This window comes from Mustela nivalis, assembly GCF_964662115.1.
Source record: "Mustela nivalis genome assembly, chromosome: 6".
In the NCBI taxonomy this organism is placed as follows: domain Eukaryota; kingdom Metazoa; phylum Chordata; class Mammalia; order Carnivora; family Mustelidae; genus Mustela; species Mustela nivalis.
The window spans coordinates 33167910-33193377 of NC_139025.1; the positions used below are offsets into that span (position 1 = coordinate 33167910).

The 25468-nt window shown below is 37.6% G+C and overlaps 1 protein-coding gene across 4 annotated transcripts in view; it reads right to left on the minus strand.

The window, feature by feature from the left end:
• Window positions 1–25468, minus strand: part of RAD51B (RAD51 paralog B) — a 681452-nt gene that overhangs the window by 387607 nt on the left and 268377 nt on the right. The gene's annotated exons all lie outside the window — the stretch shown is intronic.

The following is a 25468-nucleotide window of genomic DNA, read 5'->3' on the forward strand; positions in this document are numbered from 1 at the left end:
GGGAATCAATTCCATTTGAGTCACAAGTGATATCGTGCTTGAATTGGGATTTAAAAACAAATAGGTATTAAAAAATAATAATAATAAATAAATAGGTATTTGCCAAAGAAGTGGATGGAGAGAGTGCAGAGAGTTCAACAACAAGAATATCTAGGAATCCATAACCTTTAAATGTTGCTGGAGCAAGGGTCACAAGAGGATCCAAAGCCAGAAACAAGGTAAAGATCACTAAGATCTCAATAATCAATATAAGGAGTTTAAATCTTATCCCGTAGGACAGAAGAGGCCATTAACAATTTTTTTTCTGGTGAGAAAGTAACACTTTATGATATGCATTTGGGTAAGGTTAATCTGGAAATGGTATTGAGAATAGTCCGCTGTCCGGTAAGCCCGGTTGCAGGAAGGCAATTTCAGCCACTCAGCAACAGAGAGCAAGAATTTCAATTAAGGTAGTAACAGAGGGAGGAAGAGAAGGGGCATAAAACCCTGACAGTCAAATCCACAGAGTTTGAGGGGAAGTGGTGAGATCCTTCTGACTTGAGGGTGTTTCCATTCAGAGAGAGGAAATTCAGGAATATTATATTAACATTAAGTTTTGTTCATATTGAGCTAGAAATTATCAGAGGCCAGCCAGGTAGAGAGGTTATCTACTTACTTGAAAATTTATGGGTCTAGAATTTTTTCTTGTTCTGGAAAAAGACCTAAGGTAGAAACATAGACCTGAGAATCAATAGATTGGGGCTAATTGGAATTATGAATTCAGCAATACTTACCTAAACACTTCCTTTGCTGCTACTTTACTTAAGCCTATATCACCAGGTAAGTAGTCTCACTCAGATCATTTAAAATCAAGGACACTTTGAAGATGTGACTTGGTTTACAGCTAAAAAACGATAATTAATTAAAGTGTTGGTACAGATAACAAAATAACTCCTTCTGAAAGTCATCCCATGGATCTTACTATACTCTGGGTCCAATTAAAAGAGAAAAAAATTAAATATGGCAAATGAAATGGAAAAGATTTACTCCTAAGGCTTACTCTTCTGAACTATATAGATATTTTCTACCCATTGGGTATAGCACCTTTTATCCTCTTAGACTATAAAAACTTTATACTTTATCTTCTTAGTTTTAACAACATGCCTGCCAGGTAGGCAAATGGACTAAAACTTATATCTTCATGGCATAGCTAAAGAAAATAAAACATAAGCAGTAGAAATAAAGTGCCTCTGCTTTCCCAGCAGGTTATTAAAGTGAAGCTGGAAACTGAATACAGATTTCCAAACTCCTGCTTTTCACTCTACACTGCCACCATCATCAATCATGTTTAGGATGGTACTGCTAGGTACTGGGCATTATATTCATGGCCCCATATCAGAACATTCTCTTACACAGAATAAGTTACTAATGCAGAGACACCTGGGTGGCTCAGTGGGTTAAGCCTCTGCCTTCGGCTCAGGTCATGATCTCAGAGTCCTAGGATCGAGCCCCACATCGGGTTCTCTGCTCAGCAGGGAGCCTGCTTCCTCCTCTCTCTCTGCCTGCCTCTCTGCTTGCTTGTGATCTCTCTGTCAAATAAATAAATAAAATGTTTTTTTAAAAAAAGGTACTAATGCAGACATCATTGGAGGAGTGGGAGTAGAGGTGTGAGTAGGAAATTTTCTCTAAAGCCTTTCAGTGATTTCTTTATGTATCATGTTCACCGATTTAAGTGGATTATTACAGAGTATACCAAACTAAAAAGAATTTTATAAAGTACTTGCAACCTCAAGTGTAAAGCCAATGCAAAAGATAATCTATCTTGGTAAAGAAAGTTGTTCTAACTATTACTAAAAAAGAAAGTTTAATGAGGCAGACAAGATGATACAGAGGGGGGTGCCTGAGTGGCTCAGTGCCTTTGGCTCAAGTCATGATCCCAGAGTCTTGGGATGGAGCCCCACATCGGGCTCTCTGCTCAGCAGGGAGCCTTCTCCCCGCCCCCACCACGGCCTGCCTCTCTGCCTACTCGTGATCTCTGTCAAATAAATAAATAAAATCTTTAATAAAAAAAAAAAAAGATGATACAGAGAGCTGGTATGAGACTTGGAACTTATACCACCAGATCACCAGTTCAAATCTAGTGGAGGCTTGGTGTAACTGGAAGATACTTTGATATAACAGTGTTTTGTCAGCTAGTGTGAAATAACTGATCAGTTTCATGCCACTACTCACAAGTCAAGAATCTACATCACAAGATCAATAGTACTTCTGACCATATTAGGACTCTTTGCCCAAGAGAAAAAGTCTGTATGAATAAAGTCTGAATTTCTACCTTCATACCCCACTCTCCTCATAAAAGCTTACCCCTTTCTCACTGCTCCATCCAAATCAATAACCTTTAGATGGTTGTTATCTCTGTCTGGCAAAGCTGGCATGCCACTGTGCAATCTTACTTTCCTTCTGAGATGAACCGCAGAAGTTACCAGGTTTATATGCAATGTTAACTGGTGCAAAGTTCCCAACATGTTATTAATGGGACAAAAGAAATTTCATTTTAGAGCGATTTTCAAATCTCCTTACAGAAGGACATCTGAAAGTACTTAAGAAACACACTATATTTCTAGTGGGTGAAAGGGGAAGAAAAAAAAAAACACACCTCTGTCTTGCTCCATAAAGGTTATTGAAAATACCATGCGATTAATGCTATTTATATGGCGTTGAGCTAAACTCGAAAGGTAACACTTAACCACTCTGTTTACCAAGTTAATCTACCAGATTTGTTTACTTTGTCTGATTTACGAAGACAAATACGTTGAGTGTCTGAAATGTTTTATCTGGCCCTGGGAAAGGAAAACTAAAGGAGTGTTGTGCTTTTATTAATAGATAAGTGCAAACAGGCCCTATCCTATCAAATGAACAGCTAGGACCTTTGGCCACTGTTTACTGAAAATAAAATTAGCCTTGGCTGGCAGGTACTTATCAGATCTGAGAATAATTAACTACTCACATCTGGTACATGTTACTGAAAATGCTAGTGGGAGCCATTAACTTTGGTAAGGGTTATTTTTCCTGAACAGCTAACACCCCCCTAACATTCCATTGGAATGTACTCTTTCTTCCCAAACACACTCATGGCAGCACCAAAAGCAGCTCCACGGGCTATTTCTCCACTTCAACCCAACAGGAAAACAGTTCTATTAAAAAAAAAAAAAAACTACTGAGACATGGTTGGTTCCTAGCACACCACTCAGTGCTCCCCAGTGGGATCGCCTGCCCAGCAAGTACTAGAAGCTTTGCAAAAAAAACCATGGTCATTTTAAATTAATCAATAATAACATTTTGCACTTTAATTGGTTTTTTTTCCTCAAAGAACTTCAAGGAACATCACCAACACAGAATAAAATGAGTGCAGTTTTCACAGTTCAAAAGGAGAGCTTAAGGAACCAACATCCCCCATTACCAGTCAGTTCAGAAGGTGGTAATCAAATTCAGGTACATTGCGCCTAGTTCATTTCTTTTCTATCCTCACAATTCTTTTACTAGGTAATAGTTTCCATGATTTTATTAAAGGAAAGGAAATGCTCCACGGCATTCATATAAACAAGCAATGCAAAATAAATCCTTTTATATTTATGTCATGGGAGCTAAGAGACAGGAAACTCAAGGGCTCTGCAATTAGCTTGCTGTGAAATTCTAAACAGGTCAAATGACTTGTTTAGTCAAGTGACTTCTCATCTCTCTGCTCTATAAAACTGGAAATACCGACTTACATAACAAAGCTGTGGGGAGGAGTAAACTTCTGACAGCACCAGGAAAATGCTCGTAAACAGAAAGATAAGAAATTCCAAATCTCCAAGAACATTTCTTCTCAAGAAAAATAGTAGGCCTATATAATAATAAATTATAACATTTTACCCAGCACCATTTATCAAGACAAATGTAGCAAATATTACTACCTATTGTAATTGACAAAAGCACTTGTATTTTAGTGATTAAGACCTTGGGTGGTTTGAAAATCAGAAGTGGCCTTATTTCCAAGGAAACTGCAAATTGTATTCTATTAACAATGAACAGGTGGCCTACCTGTACACACATCCCTCACTAAAATATGCTTGGTGGGTAGACATCAGACACTCTTGTAGATGAGGTCATGAACTAAGAAACAGAGAAGGCTCAGGGTACGGAGCCAGTAAATAATAAAGTTTGGGCAACAGAAGAAAGTAGGAGTACTATGTGAAAAACAAAGATAACACAAGGGAGGGAAGAGAGGGCCCCAAAATGGAAAGAAACACAGAAGAAATAGAAAACCAAGGAGTATTTTCTGGATTAGGCAGTAGGGTCACGTGAAGGAATGAAGCCACGCTGGTGGGGATGACAAGCGTGAGCTGTGAGGAATCACAAGTGATCGAGAGAGATGTGAGGAAGGTTTTCCATGTGAGATATCAAAGCAAATAGGAATTATCTGGTGAAATCAGAGCAAATGTTGATCTCAGTTGAGTCTAATGAGGTTGAAAAGAACCAGAGAGAGGAATGATTTCTATGCATGTAGTCATGAGGCATCTGGAACATAATACTGAAGATTTATTTGTGTAAAACTGGCAAAATTAGAAAATGCTAAGCCCCAAATCTTCCAATTCCAGTAATAAATTTGATTTGCTGGATTATGAAAGATTTCTTTCGTGACTGCGATTTGTAGTATCCCCCTAATCATTTGATTATTCTACTGGAACACTACTTACAGTTAACTATAGAAACAGCTTTCCTATGATGATTCAGATTTGCATACTTTAGAACTCACCTGCAGTATCAAGAGAGGAGACGGTCCAATCTCTTTTATTTTTTTTTTAAGATTTTATTTATTTATTTGACAGACAGAGATCACAAGTAGGCAGAGAGGCAGGCAGAGAGAGAGAGAGAGAGAGAGAGAAGGAAGCAGGCTCCCCGCTGAGCAGAGAGCCCGATGCAGGGCTCAATCCCAAGACCCTGAGATCATGACCTAAGCCGAAGGCAGAGGCTTTAACCCACTGACCTACCCAAGTGCCCCAGTTCAATCTATTTTAATGTCATTAAATAAGAAGGTTGATTTTTTCTGAAGTGTCAAACCCCAAACAAAGCCAGCAGCAATAACAGATTCAATGCACTCTTCTGCCATCATTATTCTTTTATATAGCACATATATTATATCTTTTATCAAATCTCTTATTTAATCATTAAATCTCTTATTATCATCAGAATTAAAAAAAATAATTCGGCTGAAAGTTTTTTTTTTTTTTTTTTTTTTTTTTTAAAGATATTCCCCTGGTATAGAATCTTCTATTTGAAATGTTTACAAGGCTTCCAAGATAAACTTATATATTTGTTTTTAAAGTATTCAGTATTTGATTTAAAATATCCCTAGATCTACATTTTAAGGAAAATTTATATGGCCTTGGAATTAAAAAGTTATGCCTGGGAAGTTAGCTAAAGCCTGCATAAAATAATTTTTGTAAAGGAACATATGTGCTATTTCAATTTACCTATTAAATAAGAGAATGCAGTATTCAAAAATCAGCTGCTATGACAATAAAAGTTTAAATAAGTTAAAATAAATTAAAATAATTGAGAAGTTACTTAATTGTACCTAGATATTTGAATCATTTCAGTCTTGCTCTTTATTACATCGTTCTTTCAAAATTTACGTTAATACTAAGAACCTGGAAATGGAACCCATAAAGCAGGATGTCTCAACTCCAGCTCTGTTGACATTTGGCGCGGGGTAACTCTGGCTATCCTGGGACTTCAGGATGGTATCTCTTCATAGCCCCCACCAACCACCCCGCACTGTTCTGACAACCAGAAATGTCACCAGATGTTGTCAAATTTCCTCCAGAGGCAAAAATCACCCTGTTGGAAAAGTACCATAGAGAAATGGCAGCCATGATAGTTTCATGGAGAAACTTGAGAAGGAGCATGGTATACCAGGGAGACAAAAGGTGTGGGAAAAAGAGCATAGAAATTAGAGTTAAGCAGATTTGGGTCAAAATTCGGACTTAAGCACTCATTAGCTGTGTAGCTTTGGGGAAATTAAGTTAACTAAGTCTCAACTTTCTCATTAATGAAATGAGAATGACAGTCCAATAGACATTTGTCTTTGCCATTCAGCATCCCTTCTGGGGGGCAAGCAGTTAAGCAGTCCCCCTTCTTTTAGGGAAAAGGGCTTTCCTACCCTCAGTCTAGCCGCTGTTCTCGGACTGAGCGTTGAATCACACTTAGCCGATGAAAGAACTACCTCCTCCAGGCCTTAATTAATGGTGCAGGGATGGGCATGTGACCCATGCGAGGCAGATTATAACCAATTTTGAGGCCTCCATTGGAGCAATCAGGAAAAATATATTCCCTTTCTGAAGTTTCTAACCACTAGAGCATAAGCCCAAGGCTCCTGTGTGGGAAAAGCCAACTGCAAAAAACAGATTCAAGGGCACCTAGGTGGCTCAGTTGGTTAAGCAACTGCCTTCAGCTCAGGTCATGATCCTGGAGTCCCAGGACAGAGTCCCACATTCGGCTCCCTGCTCGGCAAGGAGTCTGCTTCTCCTGCTGACCCCTCTCCTCTCCTGCTCTCTCTCTCTCTCAAATAAATAAAATCTTAAAAAAAGAAAAAATAGAAGGAAAACAGATTGAAAAGATGTAGATCTCAAGGCCTAATGAAATGTATTAATATGTGAAGTCAGATCTACCCATTAGAATTTCAGTTGTTGGCTAACATAGTTCCTTTTACTTTATCTTAAGTCAAAAAACCTCAACAAACCCCAAGCATAAAAAACATGAAAAAAATTACATGGAGGTACATGATGATTAAACTACTCAAAACCAATAGAAAGAGAAAAATGTAAAAGGAACATGAGAAAGTCTTGTATTATCTGGAACCAAAAGAGTCCTATCTAATAAGTTAGCTATCTAAAACAGTTGTTGACAGGACCAAGTTAAAACAATGAACACAACAAGCCTATAAAGAGAGTCCTTCCCTGATTCATAGAAATGAAAACAAGCACAATTACATAAGAGGTGAAAACACAATACAGTCAAGGATCAGAAAATAGAACCCATGATTTAGCTTTGAGCCCTTTTCAGTAAACTGATAGACATTCTAAGTAATCTTAAATTCACAGGGCCAAAAATTACTATGCTTTGAGTTACCTCAGCAAGTCAATGAATAGGACATACAGATTCGGATTTTTCTTTGTTACCATCACTTTTAGGTGACTAACGGACTAACAGAAAGGGCTTGCTTTGAGTATAGTTTCCACAGCTAGATTTTTTTTTCAATTTTATTTAGTTTTTTTTTTTTTTTTTTTTTTTTTTTTTACTGCCAGAAGGCTGAAAGAAGGGATTTATAGAGTTAGGGGTTAAATAAAAATAGCAGGGCTGGGGCTAGGGTGAAGCAACAGAGGCACCAACCTCAGATGCAAAATCTTAGAGGCTGCCAAAAACCCAGAAATCAAGATAAAATAGTATTTTAATGCAAATTTTTAGAAATCAAAATTAATGCCAAAAATCCATAATGAAGGAAATACCAGAATTTTAAACAAAGACAGGATCAATATCACTGTATTTTCATTTTGCCTCAGGCTTCAATATGGCTCAGCATAGCACTGCAAAGTAGAGTAAAATTTCTAAGCTATAAGAAGCATAGACATTTCTACTGTTCACAAATAACACCAAGGACCTAAATCACATGAGAGGCAACCTAAGAACTCTGAACTGAAAGCCAAGGGACTCAAGTTCAAGTTCCAGTTCGGCCAACTCGAAGGTATAGAACTGCAAGTTATTTGACCTTTTCTAATCTTTAATTCTTTCAAACATAAACTGGAAGTACTACACCAGGTAATTATTTAGATCTTTCTTAACTGGAAAGTTCGATGATTACATTCTAAATCTGATTTCCTTTTATGCCTAAAAACAAACGATACAGAATATGTTGTCCTTCCAATTCAGCATCTGTTATCTAGGAGCTTATGGAATGACAGGCTTTAACCATTCAAGTCTTCCTTGTGGAAGGAACCCAAGTGGAGGGTGATTTTGTTTGTTTGTTCAATATGAGTGCTTTCACATGTTTCAAATGCTATTCGATTAAAAGATCCTACAAGGGGGAGGTCAGCAGTTTTCTGTCATGAGTATAGGGTAGCATGGTTGCTCTGGGTCTCCAGAACCTGAAATAATTCACAGGCCATCCACTGACAAGCCCATTGAAGCATAAAGGAATCAAGTTAATAAGTGACTACTCGTAATTCCCAACAATTTCCAGGAATAGCAAAATGAACATCTGAAATCAATGGTGACAAAGAGAAGGTAACAAGTGTCTAGAATAGGCATGAGAGAAAAAAAGTAATCTCTTAACTTTTTTAAAATAGCATATTAAATTAAAAGCTCCAAGGCAGCAAATGGTTTAGAAAGCTCTGGAAATAGAATATAAAAGTTGAATATGAAAAACTAAAATGTCTCTGCTCATAGGTTCATGCATTTAATATTTTTTTCAATTTTTTTGGTGAACCCTAAGAAATAAAGTGTTCTTCAAGCCTGAGAGATAAAGGACTCAACAGCCTTTAAAAGGCCTTCATAGATAAAACCGGTGCTATTATTTTTTTAAACTTTTTATTATGTAAAATTTCAAGCAGACACATGGTATACAGGATAATATTATCCCCCATATACTCATTAACTGTTTCAATAATCATCAACTCATGGCCAATCTTACTGTGTCTATAGTCCCACTGATTTCCCCCAATTCTCATAAAGAGGTTTTCACTTTAAGCCCAAAAATAAACAAATCTTTTTGGGCTTCAACTTCCCTGTTTGTAAAACACAGGTAACTATAACCTCCTCCCCTACAAATAAAGTTATGAAAAATAGCCAAACCCTTCAACCATCTTCTAACACTTACTGTGGTATTTGAACATAAGAAACAACTAGATAGCAAATGGAATCCACTTGTGTTTTTAAAAAGTCTTTCTTTTAAGCAGTTCAAAGTGCTTTGGAGAATTTATCTTTCATTCTCCCAGCACCTCTATGTGGTGAATGCAAGTATTTTATTCACCTTTTGCAGATACAAAAATTTTTTAAAAAGGAAATGATTCAAGCCAGATCATATGAAAAATTATTAGTAGGTACAAAAATAAGTGCACATTTTGTGGGGTGCCTGGGTGGCTCAGTGGGTTAAAACCTCTGCCTTTGGCGCAGGTCATGATCTCAGAGCCCTGGGATCAAGCCCTGCATTGGGCTCTCTGCTCAGCGGGCAGCCAGCTCCCCGCCCCCGCCACCGCCTATCTGCCTACTTGTGATCTCTGTCTGTCAAATAAATAAATAAAATCTTAAAAAAAAAATAAGTGCACATTTTGTGACTCCCCATGTTCTATCATTATAATATGCCACTTCTATCAGCATATGTGGGTAAAAATGGTTATTTTCCCTAAATAAAATGGATGTACATAAGGAGTCTGTGCTTTATTTATTATTTTTTTTTAAAGATTTTATTTATTTATTTGTCAGAGAGAGAGAGAGAGAGGGAGAGCACAGGCAGACAGAGTGGCAGGCAGAGTCAGAGGGAGAAGCAGGCTCCCTGCGGAGCAAGGAGCCCGATGTGGGACTCCATCCCAGGACGCTGGGATCATGACCTGAGCCGAAGGCAGCTGCTTAACCAACTGAGCCACCCAGGCGTCCCAGGAGTCTGTGCTTTAAAAAGAGCAGTGCTATATAATATGTAGGCCTTTGAATATACCAACTGACTTTAAAGCTCACCTCGTAGATTCACACAAGAGCACAATCTTAATTTAGTTGGTTCAACCTACCTAAAAAAAGACAGTGAGAAGTAAAGAAAGGAAATTAAATACACCTGTGCTTCACTGGAATTGAACAATTATAGCTTGCCATTTCATAGGTTTGAAATTTAAACTATTTACTTGGCAGATGCAAAAATTACTTCAGCATTACCCTGGAGAATTACACCGTTTGGGCCCAGTCCATAGTGCCACAGGCACGGATGATGCAATTCCTAACTCAGTTGCAGAATATTTTTATAGCACTTACCAAGTCATTATAACTTCATATATTTAAGACACTTTCCTTCCGATTCATACAATGGTCCCTGTTCATTGCATTTAGTCAAGGCAAGTTGGGATGGTGTGGAGGAAGAAAATGAAAAAGGCCATGAAAAAAGTGTGGTGAGAACAGTCTGCATGAATGAGGCCTCCTAAAATGTTGCCTATTATTCATTTCATGGGATACATCAGGGCAAAGGCTCTTTCTCTTTCTATGGTCTCAAAGATAGTAAGCTGTGACCTGAGCAATGTTCTAGATCATAGCAGAGATGACATCTCTGTCATAGCAGAGATGACAATTACCTAAACATTCAAATGAATAGCTTAAAAGCTTACATAAGGGGATTCTTCTCCAATTACTTTTCTCCAGTTTTGAAAATAACATCAGAGGCCATGACCTATCTAACACCTGGCTCCCTAAGACTTCTTGACAAGCCAAATAGAAACCAACAACCAGCCAACAGGTTTAAATTATATTTTTAAACATAATAGTGTGTTACTGCTAGTTTTATATTGAGGGTGCAGAGGTCCTGTGAATTGCTGCTTCTAAAATAGGCAGAAAACAGAATTAGGATACAGGAGAAAGGATAGTGAACTGGGAGTTATGCCGCCTAGGTTCTCTTCTTTTACCTGCACTAACTGGTTCTATGGGCAAGGCTAACATGCATCAGGACAGCATTTTTCACAACTGCCACATGGAATACATCGTCCGTAGTGGTTTCTAAAATTACTTTTAGTTCTAAAATTCTTAGGCTACTTAATTCCTTACCTTTTATTCTATTACTCTTTTTAGTGTCCTCATTTTTCATAATGTCACCCCTTTGATATGTGCTTAAAATAATCAAATTTTAAAATCATCGAATTTGATTTACATCAAGTAGATGTTAATCATTTATTGATTAGCTTATTGAAAACGTTTAAGGTGGGGAAAGAAAAAGAAGGACTCCTATTAAATGAACTTTTAATCGCACTCTTTTATAGGTGCAAGTTAAAATAATAAGATTTTCTAATTCTTATCTAAATTTTTTTTTTAATTTTTTTTTTTTTTAATTTATTTGACAGACAAAGATCACAAGTAGGCAGAGAGGCAGGCAGAGAGAGAGAGGAAGGAAAGCAGGCTCCTCTGTGGAGCAGGGAGCCCGACGCGGGGCTCGATCCCAGGACCCTGGGATCATGACCTGAGCCGAAAGCAGAGGCTTTAACCCACTGAGCCACCCAGGCGCCCCTAATTCTTATCTAAATCCCACCTAATCATAATGGCCATTTTCTGAGATTGAGAAATGGCAGTTTATAAAAGGATAACATACAGATGTCTGGCCTAGCATCTGACACATGATAGAAGCTAGATAAATATTTGGGTACCTCACCTTCTCCCCCAGTTCCCACCTTCCCAACACCACCATCTCCACCTATCACAAGTCCTTTATAAACTGCAATACCTTCTCTCATTCTTTTTTAAATATTTTATTTATTTATTTGAGACAGAGAGAGAGCATGAGTTGTGGGGATGGTCAGAGGGAAAGGGAAATACAGACTTCCTGCTGAGAAAGAAACCCTATGTGGGGCTCAACCCCAGGACCCTGAGATCGTGATCTGAGCCAAAGGCAGATGTTTAACTGACTGAGCCACTCAGGCACCCTGCAATATCATTTTTTCAATCAGAGACGCATGCAGCCAGGTTGAGGACTCAATTCTGGCAGGGGAGAATTCGACCACTGAACCACCCATGCCGAGGACTCAATTCTGAATGAAAGTTTATACTTTATGTAAAAGAGTTCAAAATCTCACCAGAAAAAAAAAAAAAAGTATCAAAGTTTCTGTTTTCAAACTGTCAAAAACATGGTGTGCTTGGGTGGCTCAGTTGTTAAATGTCTGCCTTCTGCTCGGTTCATGGTCCCAGGGTCCCGCGATTGAGCCCCGCATCAGGCTTCCTACTCAGTGGGGATTCTGCTTCTCCCTTTCCTACTGCTACTCCCCTTGCTTGTATTCCCTCTCTCAATGTCTGTCTATCAAATAAATAAATAAAATCTTTAAAAAAAAAAAACTGTCAAAAACAGCCTTGGGTGAATTACTAATAAAAGGAAATTTGTTAATAAGTGTAAATCATCATAATTCATTATTGCTCAAATATATTTTATATTTTCCCAAATACTTCCTGAATAAATGTCACTTGGTATGTAATGACCTTATGATAGTGAAATTAAATAAGAATAAACATAGAACATATAATAATAATAATTTTAAAAATACCTAAGCCTTCTTGGTATATGACACATACAACTTACCAAACTAAGACCTAAGCAGAGTGAGATACTCTATTGCAAGTTTCAAAAATGCCAAGAGAAATCATTTTTCTAAAGTCCTCTTGTGACTGAAAAGAGGGATTCGCCTAAAAGCTCATCATTAGATAAAGGAGTGACCAGTCTTCCTCCACAATAGGGCATTAAAAAAACTAAGACTAGCAATGTAATAGAAAAATATTCTGGAATTTCAAAACTTGAAATATAAAAGCCCTTCTCTGTGGAGATGAACTCTCTCCATTTTCCAAGGGCTCTGTCAACATCACCAACCTCAAACACTTGGCTCACAAAAAAAATGTGATGACGCAGGAAATTGTCTGGAAACAAACAAATAAACAAAAAAGTATTCTCTCTTTCTGGAAACAGAGCTGTCCCGACAGAGCAGGCAAGCAGCCAGTTTGTCAGGGCTTCATTTTAAAGTTGGTTTTAATTGTTCCATTCCAATTCAATAGTCCAAGCCCCTCTTCCCAGAAGTACAAAAGAAGGGGGAAATAAAAGATCTTACAAGATATTATCTAGCTCTTTCTTCACTAGCCCCAAATGAAGAAACTCTAAGTGCTAATTAGCCACATATACTGGGCAGATGAACTCCAAGTCTTTGTGTCTTTCTCGTCAAACTTAGAAGGGTCTCTATCTGCTCTGAGGGCCTAGTCAATCTGAAACTCACCCTAGATTCACAGTTGCATTCTAATCATTGCTGTTTATTCATGAACTTTTCTATTTTTCAAACTATCTGTAAAAGGAGATAGGAGTTGCAGCAACTACATTATCACATTCCACTTGGAGTTTTGAAAACATTTATTGACTTGGCTGACATTATAGGGGCTGTAAGAACTGGAAGGAGATAATCTACATTTCTTTAGCTTTTTGATATTTTTTCCTGCCACTTTTCTTGCCAAAGATCACTGCAGCTTCTCAGTAAGGTGAAAGGAAGGAAGGAGGAAAATAAGCAAAAACAAAAATCTCACAGCTATAAAGAAATTAAAATAAGGGGCACCTGGGTGGCTCAGTGGGTTAAAGTCTATGCCTTCGGCTCAGGTCATGATCTCAGGTCCTGGGATTGAGGCCCTCATCAGACTCTCTGCTCAGCAGGGAGCCAGCTTCCTCCTCTCTCTCTGCTTGCCTCTCTGCCTGCTTGTGATCTCTCTCTCTCTGTCAAATAAATAATTAAAATCATTTAAAAAAAAGAAATTAAAATAATACCATAGTATGACACCAAATTGGTTCCCGTTGAATCATTTCCTTTTTACAGAATGGATTCAATGAAACTTACAATTTTGGTGGCTTCTCTATGTCATTTCTCCCAAATTCAATAACCTACCCATTGATATGGTAGACAATTTATACAAGGAATTTCATTAGGCAGATATTTGTGAAGGATCTGAATAGAACAAAGAATAGATAATAGTAATTCTGATTTAATTCTTTTTCCATACTCTCAGTCATCATGGATATTTCACTTAGACACTCCTGTTTCACTATTGGTCATTTCTAAAACCATGTTTAGAAACTTAAAAGAAGCTCTTTTGCTTCTGACCAAGATGGAGTAAGAGGCACCAGATTTAGCCTATCACCTTAAATAACCAAAAGGTCTTTTAAAAGACAAAACACATGAGACACTAAATATCAAGGGGCACCTGGGTGGCTCAGTCATTAAGCATCTGCCTTGTGCATCCCTATGTGCAGGGAGAGGGAACCCAGGTAGAGTTCAGACTCACTGAGTTAAGGAGATGGAGCTAAGGATCTGGAAAGAACAAGGTACTAGTGTTCATAAGTGATATCTGTGGAGAGTCCTCTCAAATCTTCAGCAGAGTGCTGATAAGTGCAGACATGTGAGGAAACTACATGAGGCTAGAGAGAGAGTGATCTGAAAGAAGTATAGAGAAGAGTACCGGGCCCTCAGATAGGGCTCTTCCTAGGAACCAGATTAGAAAATTATATAATTCATAGAGCATTGGGAAGAGTACTCAGAAGAGTCTTGCCTTAACAGTGAAGAATAGTTAGCTTTAAATTAAATGGTTCTTGTCTTGCCAAAACAAATATTAAAAAGCAAGATCCAAAAAGATCCAACTGTTTCCAAAGGATTTAACTGCATCTCAAAACAAAGCTCAAGATTTGTAGGAAGACCAAAATATACAGTACCTAAGAAGGTAATATTCACAATGTCTGGCATCCAATCAAAGATAACCAGACACGCAAAGAAGCAGGAAAGTGAGACCCCTATGAAGAGAAAAGTCCATAGAAATGGACTCAGAACTGACATTGATGCTAGAATGAGCAGACAAGGACATTAAAATAATTATTATGACTATATTCCATATGATCTAAAACTCAAGCAGAAATACTAAAAAGAAAAATCAAATTTCTAGAGTCAAAAAATACAATATATGAAACAACAAATACACTGGATGGAACTAATGGGAGACTATACAATGAAGAAGTAGGAGACACAGTAGAAACTAATAACAATAGAAATAGACAATAACATGGGTGCCTGGGTGGCTCAGTGGGTTAAAGCCTCTGCCTTCAGCTCAGGTAATGGTCCCACGGTCCTGGGATCGAGTCCCACGTTGGGCTCTCTGCTCTGCAGGGAGCCTGCTTCCTCCTCTCTCTCTCTCTGCCTACCTCTCTGCCTACTTGTGATCTCTCTCTCTCTCTCTCTCTCTCTCTCTCTTGCAAATAAATAAATAAATAAATAAATCCTTAAAAAAAAAGAAATAGACAATAACAATTAGTGAATTTGAAAGAAAAACAGTAGAAACTATCCAAAATGAAACACAGAGAGAAAAAAATTTTAACAAATATGAAAAGAGCATCAGTGAGCTGTAGGAAAGCTTCAACTGGGTTCATATATGTGTAAGAGAAGTACCTAAAGAAGAGGTAAAGAGAGAAAAAAAAATTTGAAAAAATAATGGCCAGGATTTTTCCAGATTTGATGAAAACTGCAAATCCACATATCAAAAAAGTTCAACAAATCCCAAGCATAAAAAAAGTTTTAAAAATTACATGCAGGTACATGATAATTAAACTGCCCAAAACCAATGAAAAGAGAAAAACTTAGAAGGAACATGAGAAAAAAGACATGTTATATAAAGAGAAACAAAAAAGATAAAGAGGAGTGCAGTTTCTCCTTGGAAACAATGAGAGTAAAATTTAGTGGAACAACAACTTAAAAAACTGAAAGAAAAAACTGCCAACTAGAGTTCTGTTCTCAGCAAAACTATCTTTCAAAAACAAAGATAAGGGACTCCTGGGTGGCTCAGTTGATTAAGTGGCTGCCTTCGGCTCAGGTCATGATCCCAGTGTCCTGGAATGGAGTCCTATATCAGGCTCCTTGCTCGGCAGAGAGCCTGCTTCTCCCTCTGCCTCTGCCTGCCACTCTGTCTGCCTGTGCCTGCTCTCTCACTCTCTCGCGCTCTCTCTCTCTCTCTCTCTCGACAAATAAATAAAATCTAAAAAAAAAAAAAAAAGACAAAGATAAAATAAAGACCTCTTCAGACATGCAAAAGCTGAAATAATTCATCATCAGCTCATGTTAACCACAACAAATGATAAAATAAGTCCTTCAGGTGAAAGGTAAATAACACCCAGTGGAAATTAGGATTTATCCAAAGGAATAAAGAACAATGGAAATGGTAGTTACTGGTAAATACATAAGACATTTTTATTACTTAAATATATTTTAAAGATAATTGCTTAAATAAAACTGTACCATAGGATTTATAACTTATGTGTAACTTATCTGTAGGTAAAATATGTGACAACTACTGCAAGGCCACTGTAAGTTTCTTTTATTTATACATAAAGTGGTGTAATACCACAAAGATAGACTGTGGTAAGTTAACAATGTATACTATAAATCCTCAAGAAACTACAATAACTAAACAAAGAGTTATAGCTACTGAGACAACAAAGAAAGTAAAATGAAATTGTGAAAAAATAGTTCAAAAGAAGATAGGATGCAGGTTAATGTACAAAAAAGTCAACTGTTTTTTTATATACCAGTGATGAACAATTGGAATTTGAAATCTAAAACACAACACTTTACACTAGCATTTAAAAAAGAGAAAGACAGACACTTAGGTAATAAAGTATGTATAGAGTTTATATGAGGAAACTATAAAACTTTGATAAAACAAATCAAAAGAGATCTAAATAAATGGAGAGATATTTCATGTTCACAGATATGAAGACTCACTATTGTTAAGATGTTGATTCTTCATTGGTTCTTCACAACTCAATCTATAAATCCAATGCAATCTTTTTTTTTTAAGATTTTATTTATTTATTTGACAGACAGAGATCACAAGTAGGCAGAGAGGCAGGCAGAGAGAGAGGAGGAAGCAGGCTCCCTGCCGAACAGAAAGCCCGATGCAGGGCTTGATCCCAGGACCCTGGGATCATGACCTGAGCCGAAGGCAGAGGCTTTTACCCACTGAACCACCCAGGTACCCCTCCAATGCAATCCTAATCAAAATCCCAGCAAGTTACTTTATGAATATGGACAAACTAATTCTAAAGTTTCTATCAAAAGGCAAAATCCTCATAATAGCCAACACAATATTGAATATGAAAAACAAAATTGGAGGACTATAACTATCAGACTTCAAAACAGTATAAAACTACAGTAATCTGACAGCGTGGTATCAATGACAAAATAGATAACTTGATCAATAGAACAGAATAAAACCCAGAAATAGACTCACATAAATATATTAGCTGAATTTTGACAAAGGAATGAAAGCAATTCCATGTAGAATACTCTTTTCATGAAATGATGCTAGAACAGCTAGACATTGACATGAAAAAAAAAATGAATCTAGACACTGACTTTACACCCTTCACAATATTAACTCAAGGTGAAATATAGAACTAAATATAAAAACACAAAACTAGGGTAGGGTACCTGGGTGGCTCAGTCTGTTAAGCAGCTGCCTTCAGTACAGGTCATGATCTTGAGGTCCTGGGATCCCACCCTGTATCAGTCTCCCTGCTCAGCAAGAAGTCTACTTCTCCCTCTCCCTCTGCTCCTCGCACCTCTTGCACACACTCTCTCTCTCAAATAAACAAATAAATTAAAAAAAAATACGCATATATAAAACTAGGGGCCCCTGAGTAGCTCAGTCAGTTAAGCAGCCAACTCTTGATTTTGGCTTAGGTCATGATCTCAGGGTCCTGGAATCCAGTCCCACAGCAATCTCCATACTCAGTGGGGAGTCTGCTTGAGGACTCTCTCTCTCCCTCTCCTTCTGCCCTTACACTGCCTGCTCTTTCTCTCTCCCTCTCACTTTCTAAAATAAATAAATCTTTTACACACACATACACACACACACAGCTATAAAACTTCTAGAATATAACATAGGACAAGATCTAAGTGACTTTGGGCCTGGCAATGAGTTTTTTGATATAACACCAAAAGCATTATCCATGAAAGAAAACATTGTTAACTTGAATTTCATTAAACTTAAAAACTTCTGGGGCACCAGGGTGGCTCAGTTCATTGCATGTCCACCTCTGGCCCAGTTCATGATCCTGGGACTGGGCCCTGCATCAGGCTCCCTGCTTAGCAGGGAGCCTGCTTCTGCCTCTGCCCCTCTCACTGGCTCATGCGTGCTTTCTCTCTCTCTCTCGCTTTCTCTCATTCTCTCAAATAAATAAATAATCTTCTTTAAAAAGTTAAAAACTTCTGCCTTGCAAAAGACACTTATTAAAAGAATGAAAATAGACACCACAAACTGGGAGAGAATATTTGCAAAACACATATTTGATAAAGGACTTGTAACCAAAATAGTCAATTGACTTTAGAACTCAACAGTAAGAAAACAAACACTCTCATCTAAAAATAGGTTGAGGAATAGGAGACCTAAATTTCATCTGATCCCAGGAATTGAGCTAGATAGTAATCAAAGCATTCTGAACACCTACAAACTCAACAGGAGATCAAAGAAAAGAGCAGCAATTCTATGAACAGAAAAGCAACCTCTTCCTGGAAGGTAGGACATGCGGAGAAGTGAATCCAAGGTAACTTACAGGAAGATAGACCACAGGGGGGTAGGGAGTCTCTGTCGGATGGCTACTGGCAAGTGAGAGAACAGCAGAGCACTAAATCAGAACTTTTAGATGTCAGCTTTGCTAAGGGATGTCACTCCAGTGTGGTCACAGGACCCACAGGGTCTCAGAAAGACTGGGGATGCCTAAGTTGGCAGAGCTCCCAGGTATTGAAGTAGGGAAGCCAGCTGCAGAGACAGAGCCAAGGAGTAGGTTCTCAGATCAGAGTTGCCATAAATGGTGATCCAAAGCACAGCTTGGCCACTACTCTTTGAGCAGGACCCATAAGTGGCAAATCAGGGAGACTCCTCTTCCTCCACTGAAAGTTGCAGCGTGGGAGTGCACTGCAGTAATCTGATGGGTTTGGAAACTCTAAATGGAGCCATGTGCCAGACATAGAAACACTTGGTCACAGGCCAGGTGAGCACAGAGTGTGTGGCCAGAGACCAGGGAGACAGGACTACTTTTCTCTGAGGGCATACTGAGGAGTGGGGCCAAGCTCTTGGCTCCAATGGGGCAGGAGATTGGGAGGCTGCCATTTTAATTCCTGTCCTCCAAAGCTGCATGGAAAACAAAAGCTACCAAGAGCAAACTGTAATCAAAAGACAGAGGGTTAAAAAAAAAAAAAAAAAAAAAGACACAGGGTATCAGAATGGATAAAAAACAAAACCCATCAATATGCTGTCTACAAGAAATTCATTTTAGACCTAAAGACACCTCCAGATTTAAAGTGAGGAAGTGTAAAACAATTTACCATGCTAATGGACATCAAAAGAAAGCTGGGTGGCAATCCTTATATCACATAAATTAGATTTTAAGCCAAAAACTATAATAAGAGATGAGGAAGGGCACTATATCATATTCAAAGGGCTGTCCAACAACAAGATCTAACAATTTTAAATAACTATGCCCCTAACATGGAAGCAGCCAATTACATAAACCAATTAATAACACAATCAAAGAAACATATCGACAATAATACAATAATAGTAGGGGACTTTAACATCCTCTCACTGAAATGGACAGATCATCCAAGCAAAAGATCAACAAGGAAGTAAAGGCTTTAAATGACACACTGGACCAGATGGACATCACAGATATATTTAGAACATTCCATCCCAAAGCAACAGAATACACATTCTTCTCTAGAGCCCATGAAACATTCTCCAGAATAGATCACATCCTGGATGACAAATCAGGTCTCAAGTGGTAACAAAGATTAGAATTAATAAAATCATGAATGAAAGAGGAGAGATCACAACCAACACCAAAGAAATACAAACAATTACAAGAACATATTATGAGCAGCTCTACGCCAGCAACTTAGACAATCTGGAAGAAATGGATACATTCCTAGAGACTATAAACTACCAAAACTGTACCAGGAAGAAATAGAACACCTGAACAGATCCATAACCAATAAGAAAATTGAAGCAGTCATCAAAAATCTCCCAACAAACAAGAGCCCAGGGCCAGATGGCTTCCCAGTGGAATTCTACCAAACATTTAAAGAAGAATTAATACCTATTCTCCTGAAACTGTTCCAAAAAATAGAAATGGAAGAAAACTTACAAACTCATAAAATGAGGCCAGCATTACCTTGATCCTAACCAAACAAAGACCCCATCGAAAAGGAGAATTACAGACCAATATCTCTGATGAACATGGATGCAAAAATTATCACCAAAATACTAGCTAATAAGATCCAACAGTACATTAAAAGCATTTTTCACCACGACCAAGTGGGATTTATTCCTGGGCTACAAGGTTGGTTCAGCATCCACAAATAAATCAATGTGATACAATACATTAATAAAAGAAAGAGCAAGAACCATATGATACTCTCAACAGATGCAGAGAAAGCATTTGACAAAGTACAGCAACTTTTCTTGATCAAAACTCTTCAAACTGTAGGTATAGAGGGCAGATACCTCAATATCATAAAAATTATCTACGAAAAACCCACAGTGAGAATCATTCTGAATGGGGAAAAACTGTGAGCTTTTCCCCTAAGGTCAGAACACGGCAGGGATGACCACTATCACCACTGCTGTTCAACATAGTACTAGAAGTCCTAGCCTTAGCAATCAGACAATAAAAAGAAATAAAAGGCATCCAAATCAGAAAAGAAAAAGTCAAACTTTTACTCTTTGCAGATGATATGATACTTTATGTGGAAAAACCAAAAGACTCCACTCCAAAACTACCAGAACTCATTTAGGAATTCACTAAAGTGTCATGATATAAAATCAATCAGTTGCATTTTTATACACCAACAACAAGACAGAAAAAAGAAAAATTAAGGAGTTGATCTCATTTACAATTGCACCCAAAACCCTAAGATACCTAGGAATAAATCTTACCAAAGAGGCAAAGAATCTGTACTCAGAAAACTATAAAGTACTCATGAAAGAAATTGAGGAAGACACAAAGAAATGGAAAAACATTCTATGCTCATGCAATAGAAGAACAAATATAGTGAAAATGTCTATGCTGCCTAGAGCAATCTACATATTTCATTCAATCCCTATCAAAATATCATCAACTTTTTCCAAAGAAATGGAACAAATAATCCTAAAATTTATATGGAACCAGAAAAGACCCCAAATAGCCAGAGAAATGTTGAAAAAGAAAACCAAAGCTGGTGGTATCACGATTCCAGACTTCAAGCTCTAGTACAAAGCTGTCATCAAGACAGTATGGTACTGGCACAAAAACAGACACATAAATCGATGGAACAGAATAGAGAGCCCAGAAAGGGACCCTCAACTCTACAGTCAACTAATCTTTGACAGAGCAGTAAAGAATATCCAATGGATAAAAGACAGCCTCGTCAACAAATGGTGTTGGGAAAACTGGACAGTCATATGCAGAATAATGAAACTGGACCATTGTCTTGTACCACACACACAAAAAGAGATTCCAAATGGATGAAAGACCTCAATGTGAGACAGGAATCCATCAAAACCCTTGAGGAGAACACAGGCAGCAACCTCTTCGACCTCAGCCACAGCAACTTCTTCCTAGAAACATCACCAAAGGCAAGGGAAGCAAAGGCAAAAATGAACTACGGGACTTAATTAAGATCAAAAGCTTTTGCAAAACAAAGGAAACAGTCAACAAAACCAAAAGAACCGACAGAATGTGAGAAGATATTTGCAAATCACATATCAGATAAAGGGCTAGTATCCAAAATCTATAAAGAATTTATCAACTCAACACCCAAAGAACAAATAATCCAATCATGAAATGGGCAGAAGACATGAACAGATATTTCCGCAAAGAAGACATCCAAATGCCCAATAGACACATGAAAAAGTACTCAACATCATCCAGCATCAGGAAAATACAAATCAAAACCACAGTGAGATACCATCTCACACCAGTCAGAATGGCTAAAATTAACAAGTCAGAAAAAGACAGGTATTGGTGAGGATGTGGAGAAAGGGGAACCCTCCTACACTGTTGTGGAAATGCAAGCTGGAGCAGCCATTCTGAAAAGCAGCATGGAGCTCCCTCAAAAAGTTGACAATAGAACTACTCTATGACCCACCAATTGCACTACTGGGTATTTACCCTAAAGATACAAATATAGTGATCTGAAGGGGCACATGCACCCCAATGTTTATAGCAGTAATGTCCACAATAGTATGGAAAGAGTCTAGAGAGTCCATCAACAGATGAATGGATAAAGACGTGGTACACACACACACACACACACACACACACACACACAGAGGAACATTATGCAGCCATCAAAAAACCAAAATCTTGCCATTTGCAACAACATGGATGGAACTAGAGGCTTTTAGGCTAAGCAAAATAAGTCAATTAGAGAAAGACAATTATCATAAGATCTCAATGATATGAGGAATTTGAGAAACAAGACAGAGGATCATAAGAGAAGGGAAGGAAAAATGAAACAAGACAAAACCGGAGAGGGAGACAAACTGAGGGTTGCTGGCGGGGGTGGGTCGGTGATGGATACTGGGGAAGGTATGTGCTATGGTGAGTGCTGTAAATTGTGTAAGACCGATGAATCACAGACCTGTACCCCTGAAACAAATAATACAGCAGATATACAGAGAACAAATAAATATATGGGAAGATGTTTAACCTCATGTCATTAGGGAATTGTAAATTAAAACAATGAGATACCACTATACACTTACAGCTAAAATCATCAAATCCTGGTGAAGCAACAAGATCTCTATCTAGTTCATGCTGGTGGAAATGAAAAATAGTACAGTCACTTTGGAAGACATTTTGGCAGTCTTACAAAGCTAAATACACACTATCCTATGTTCCAGCCATTCTACTCATGAGAAAAGAAAGCAGGAAAGAAGGTATTTACTCATGAGAAAAGAAAGCATACCTATAGTCAATGACTTAAGGGCCAAATGTTCATAGTGGGAGCCATAAACTGGAAAGAACCCAAAATGCCAATCAATAGGTGAGCAGGTAATCAAATTGTGGTAAATGCATACAATGGAATACTATTGAACAATAAAAAGGAATGAGGTATTGGTACATATAACATGAGGATAAATCTCAAAATAATTAAACTGAGTGAAAAAGTCAGACCAAAATGAGTTTATGCCATATGGTTTCATTTATGTAAGACTCTAGAAAATGCAAACAAATCTTTAGTGAAAAAACAGATCAGTGGTTTGAGTGAGGAGGTTAAGATGGAGAGGGATGGGAAAGAAGGATTAACAGCCATGCGGAAACTTTTGGGGATGAAGGATATGTTCATTATCTTGATTGTGGTGATGATTTCCTGTGTGTATACATATGTTAAAACTTATCAAATTGTGCTAAAGATCTGCTATTTACTGGATGTCAATTATGACTCAATAAAGCTGTTAAAAAAGTTTTTTTTACTCTCCCAATTTTGGTCTTATGTTTCACTCTTTAGTCACAATTCCTTCCTGCTGGGTTGTCAGTCTCTGTCCACAATAGTCAGTTGTTTAAAATATAAAGAACTACTTCTTCATTCACATTAAACAGAAAATATTTAATAGAAACCTAATGTATATAAGTTGGTAGACTGAGCACTTGAAAGGGATACAACTGGATAAAATAGGGATAGATGTCAGAATACAAGGAACAAGTACTATTGAGGATGATCTAGTGTGGTGGCAGGTGTAATTTACTTCAATAGAGTATAAAAAGACTCAGAAAATGATTAAACAGGAAGGCAAATTTTAGGTCATGGAGATCCCTTGCCAGAAAGCTTTTAAAAAACGACAGGGTTAATATGTCAGAATTTTAAGAACACAAAAGAGGCCAAACACAAGTTCTTAAAGTAAAATTCTTTTATAATCTTTTCATTTATTAAATGGTAGTATATTAAACCCTGATGGGAGGACATTAGATTAGGGAAGAGCTTATTTGGAAGACACATTTACTCATAGTATTTTTTTTCTTTATGAAAACTATGGGAATATGTAGTCCCAGTATCATCTAATTGAAATATGTCTCCTAAATTTATAGACTTTAGTTGATTGTTCTAAAATTTATCAACTTTGGCTCTCCTCCCTCAAGGGCCAGGAATCTCTGGCTGTTATACCTCAAGTGCAATAAGACTCCTAGAGAAATTCTTTTGCTACCACAACTATTTCAGTGCGGTTAAGTGGTGAGCACCAATGCTTGCCAAAATTCCTCTGGTTCGATCCCATCTGGATGAACCCAAAATATAGCAAAATAGCACCTTCTACTTCCTGGCCATACTTGATTGTCCAATATTCTTCCAAAATCATGCATAATTTTTATCTATAAGAAACTACTGGCCCAAGGCTTTTAATCTAATATGAGACACTGGGTACAAACAGGCACAAGGAACAACCATTTAATTCTTAATCACTGCTACATTTTCTTTCCCTTTCATCTTACTAAAAAAGTAATCAAGAAAACCCTCAGAGTGTTTACACCTTTTACGTGTCTAATCATAGCTATGGATCAAATTATACGAGCTTGAAAGTCCCTTGGCAATTAAGAGTTCCATAAGGAGGACCCCACCAAAGCACAAAGCATCTCTCTTTAGTTCTCTTGATGTCTGTATAAAATCTAAGCCAAAGCTCCTTCTCCCGAGTGCTCTATTGCAGAAGTAAAATCCTTTCTGTCTAGTTACTCAAAGTCCTTCCATCCACTTCAAGCTTAAGTGAATTCCAGTCAACCGACATCTATGCAATCCAAGAGGCCCTCGACAGAAATTCCCCTGAATCATTAATTCTGAAGCTTCTAAACCTTCTTTTGCTCTTCTGGACTTCGTTAATTCAAACTTAACTTTTGTTTTCTAACTCATTCCTTCTCTCCATACTACTGGGTCAGACAAGGTAATTCTGCTTCCTTTTAACAGAAGAATCCTAGCCCCCCCCTCTTTGTGTTGAATGTAAGATAACTTATTTATTTTTTTAAGTAGGCTCCACGCCCAGCATGGGGCCCAACATGGGGCTTGAACTCATGAACCTGAGATCAAGACCTGAGCTGAGACCAAGAGTCAGATGCTTAATCAAGTGAGCCACCCAGATGCCCTCGTAATATAACTTCTACCTCTACTCCAAACGGGTACATACAATTTTAGACTAAAGCCATTTACTACACAGTTCAATGAGTTTCAGCATAACACTAAAGATCTCAAACTTCTCAAAAATAGGAACATAACATTCTATATGGATTATATTTTAGATTTACATCCTAGTGTTTAGCTTAAAAAAAAAAAAAAAGCAGGGGGTAAAACCAAGTACACTCCAGATGTCTTCTTTGGGTGAGTTCAACTTGCAGAAAATTTTTGGACAAGATACACTGCAGCTAAGTACAGATGAAAGCCATAAAGAAAAGGGAAATGCATGAATCACAGTCATGGTATAAATAACTTGCAGGAATTCATTTCCAGACAACTCACTTCATTCATACTTCAATGCTGAGTTTAGGAGAATACTATTGAATAAGAGAGGGTCAGAACAGCCATTTATAAAATACCTATCTTAAATTATTATTTGTGCGTATTAACATTTCCCTATGATCAGATTTTTGTAATAATAATAATTTATTGAATGTATGTATAAC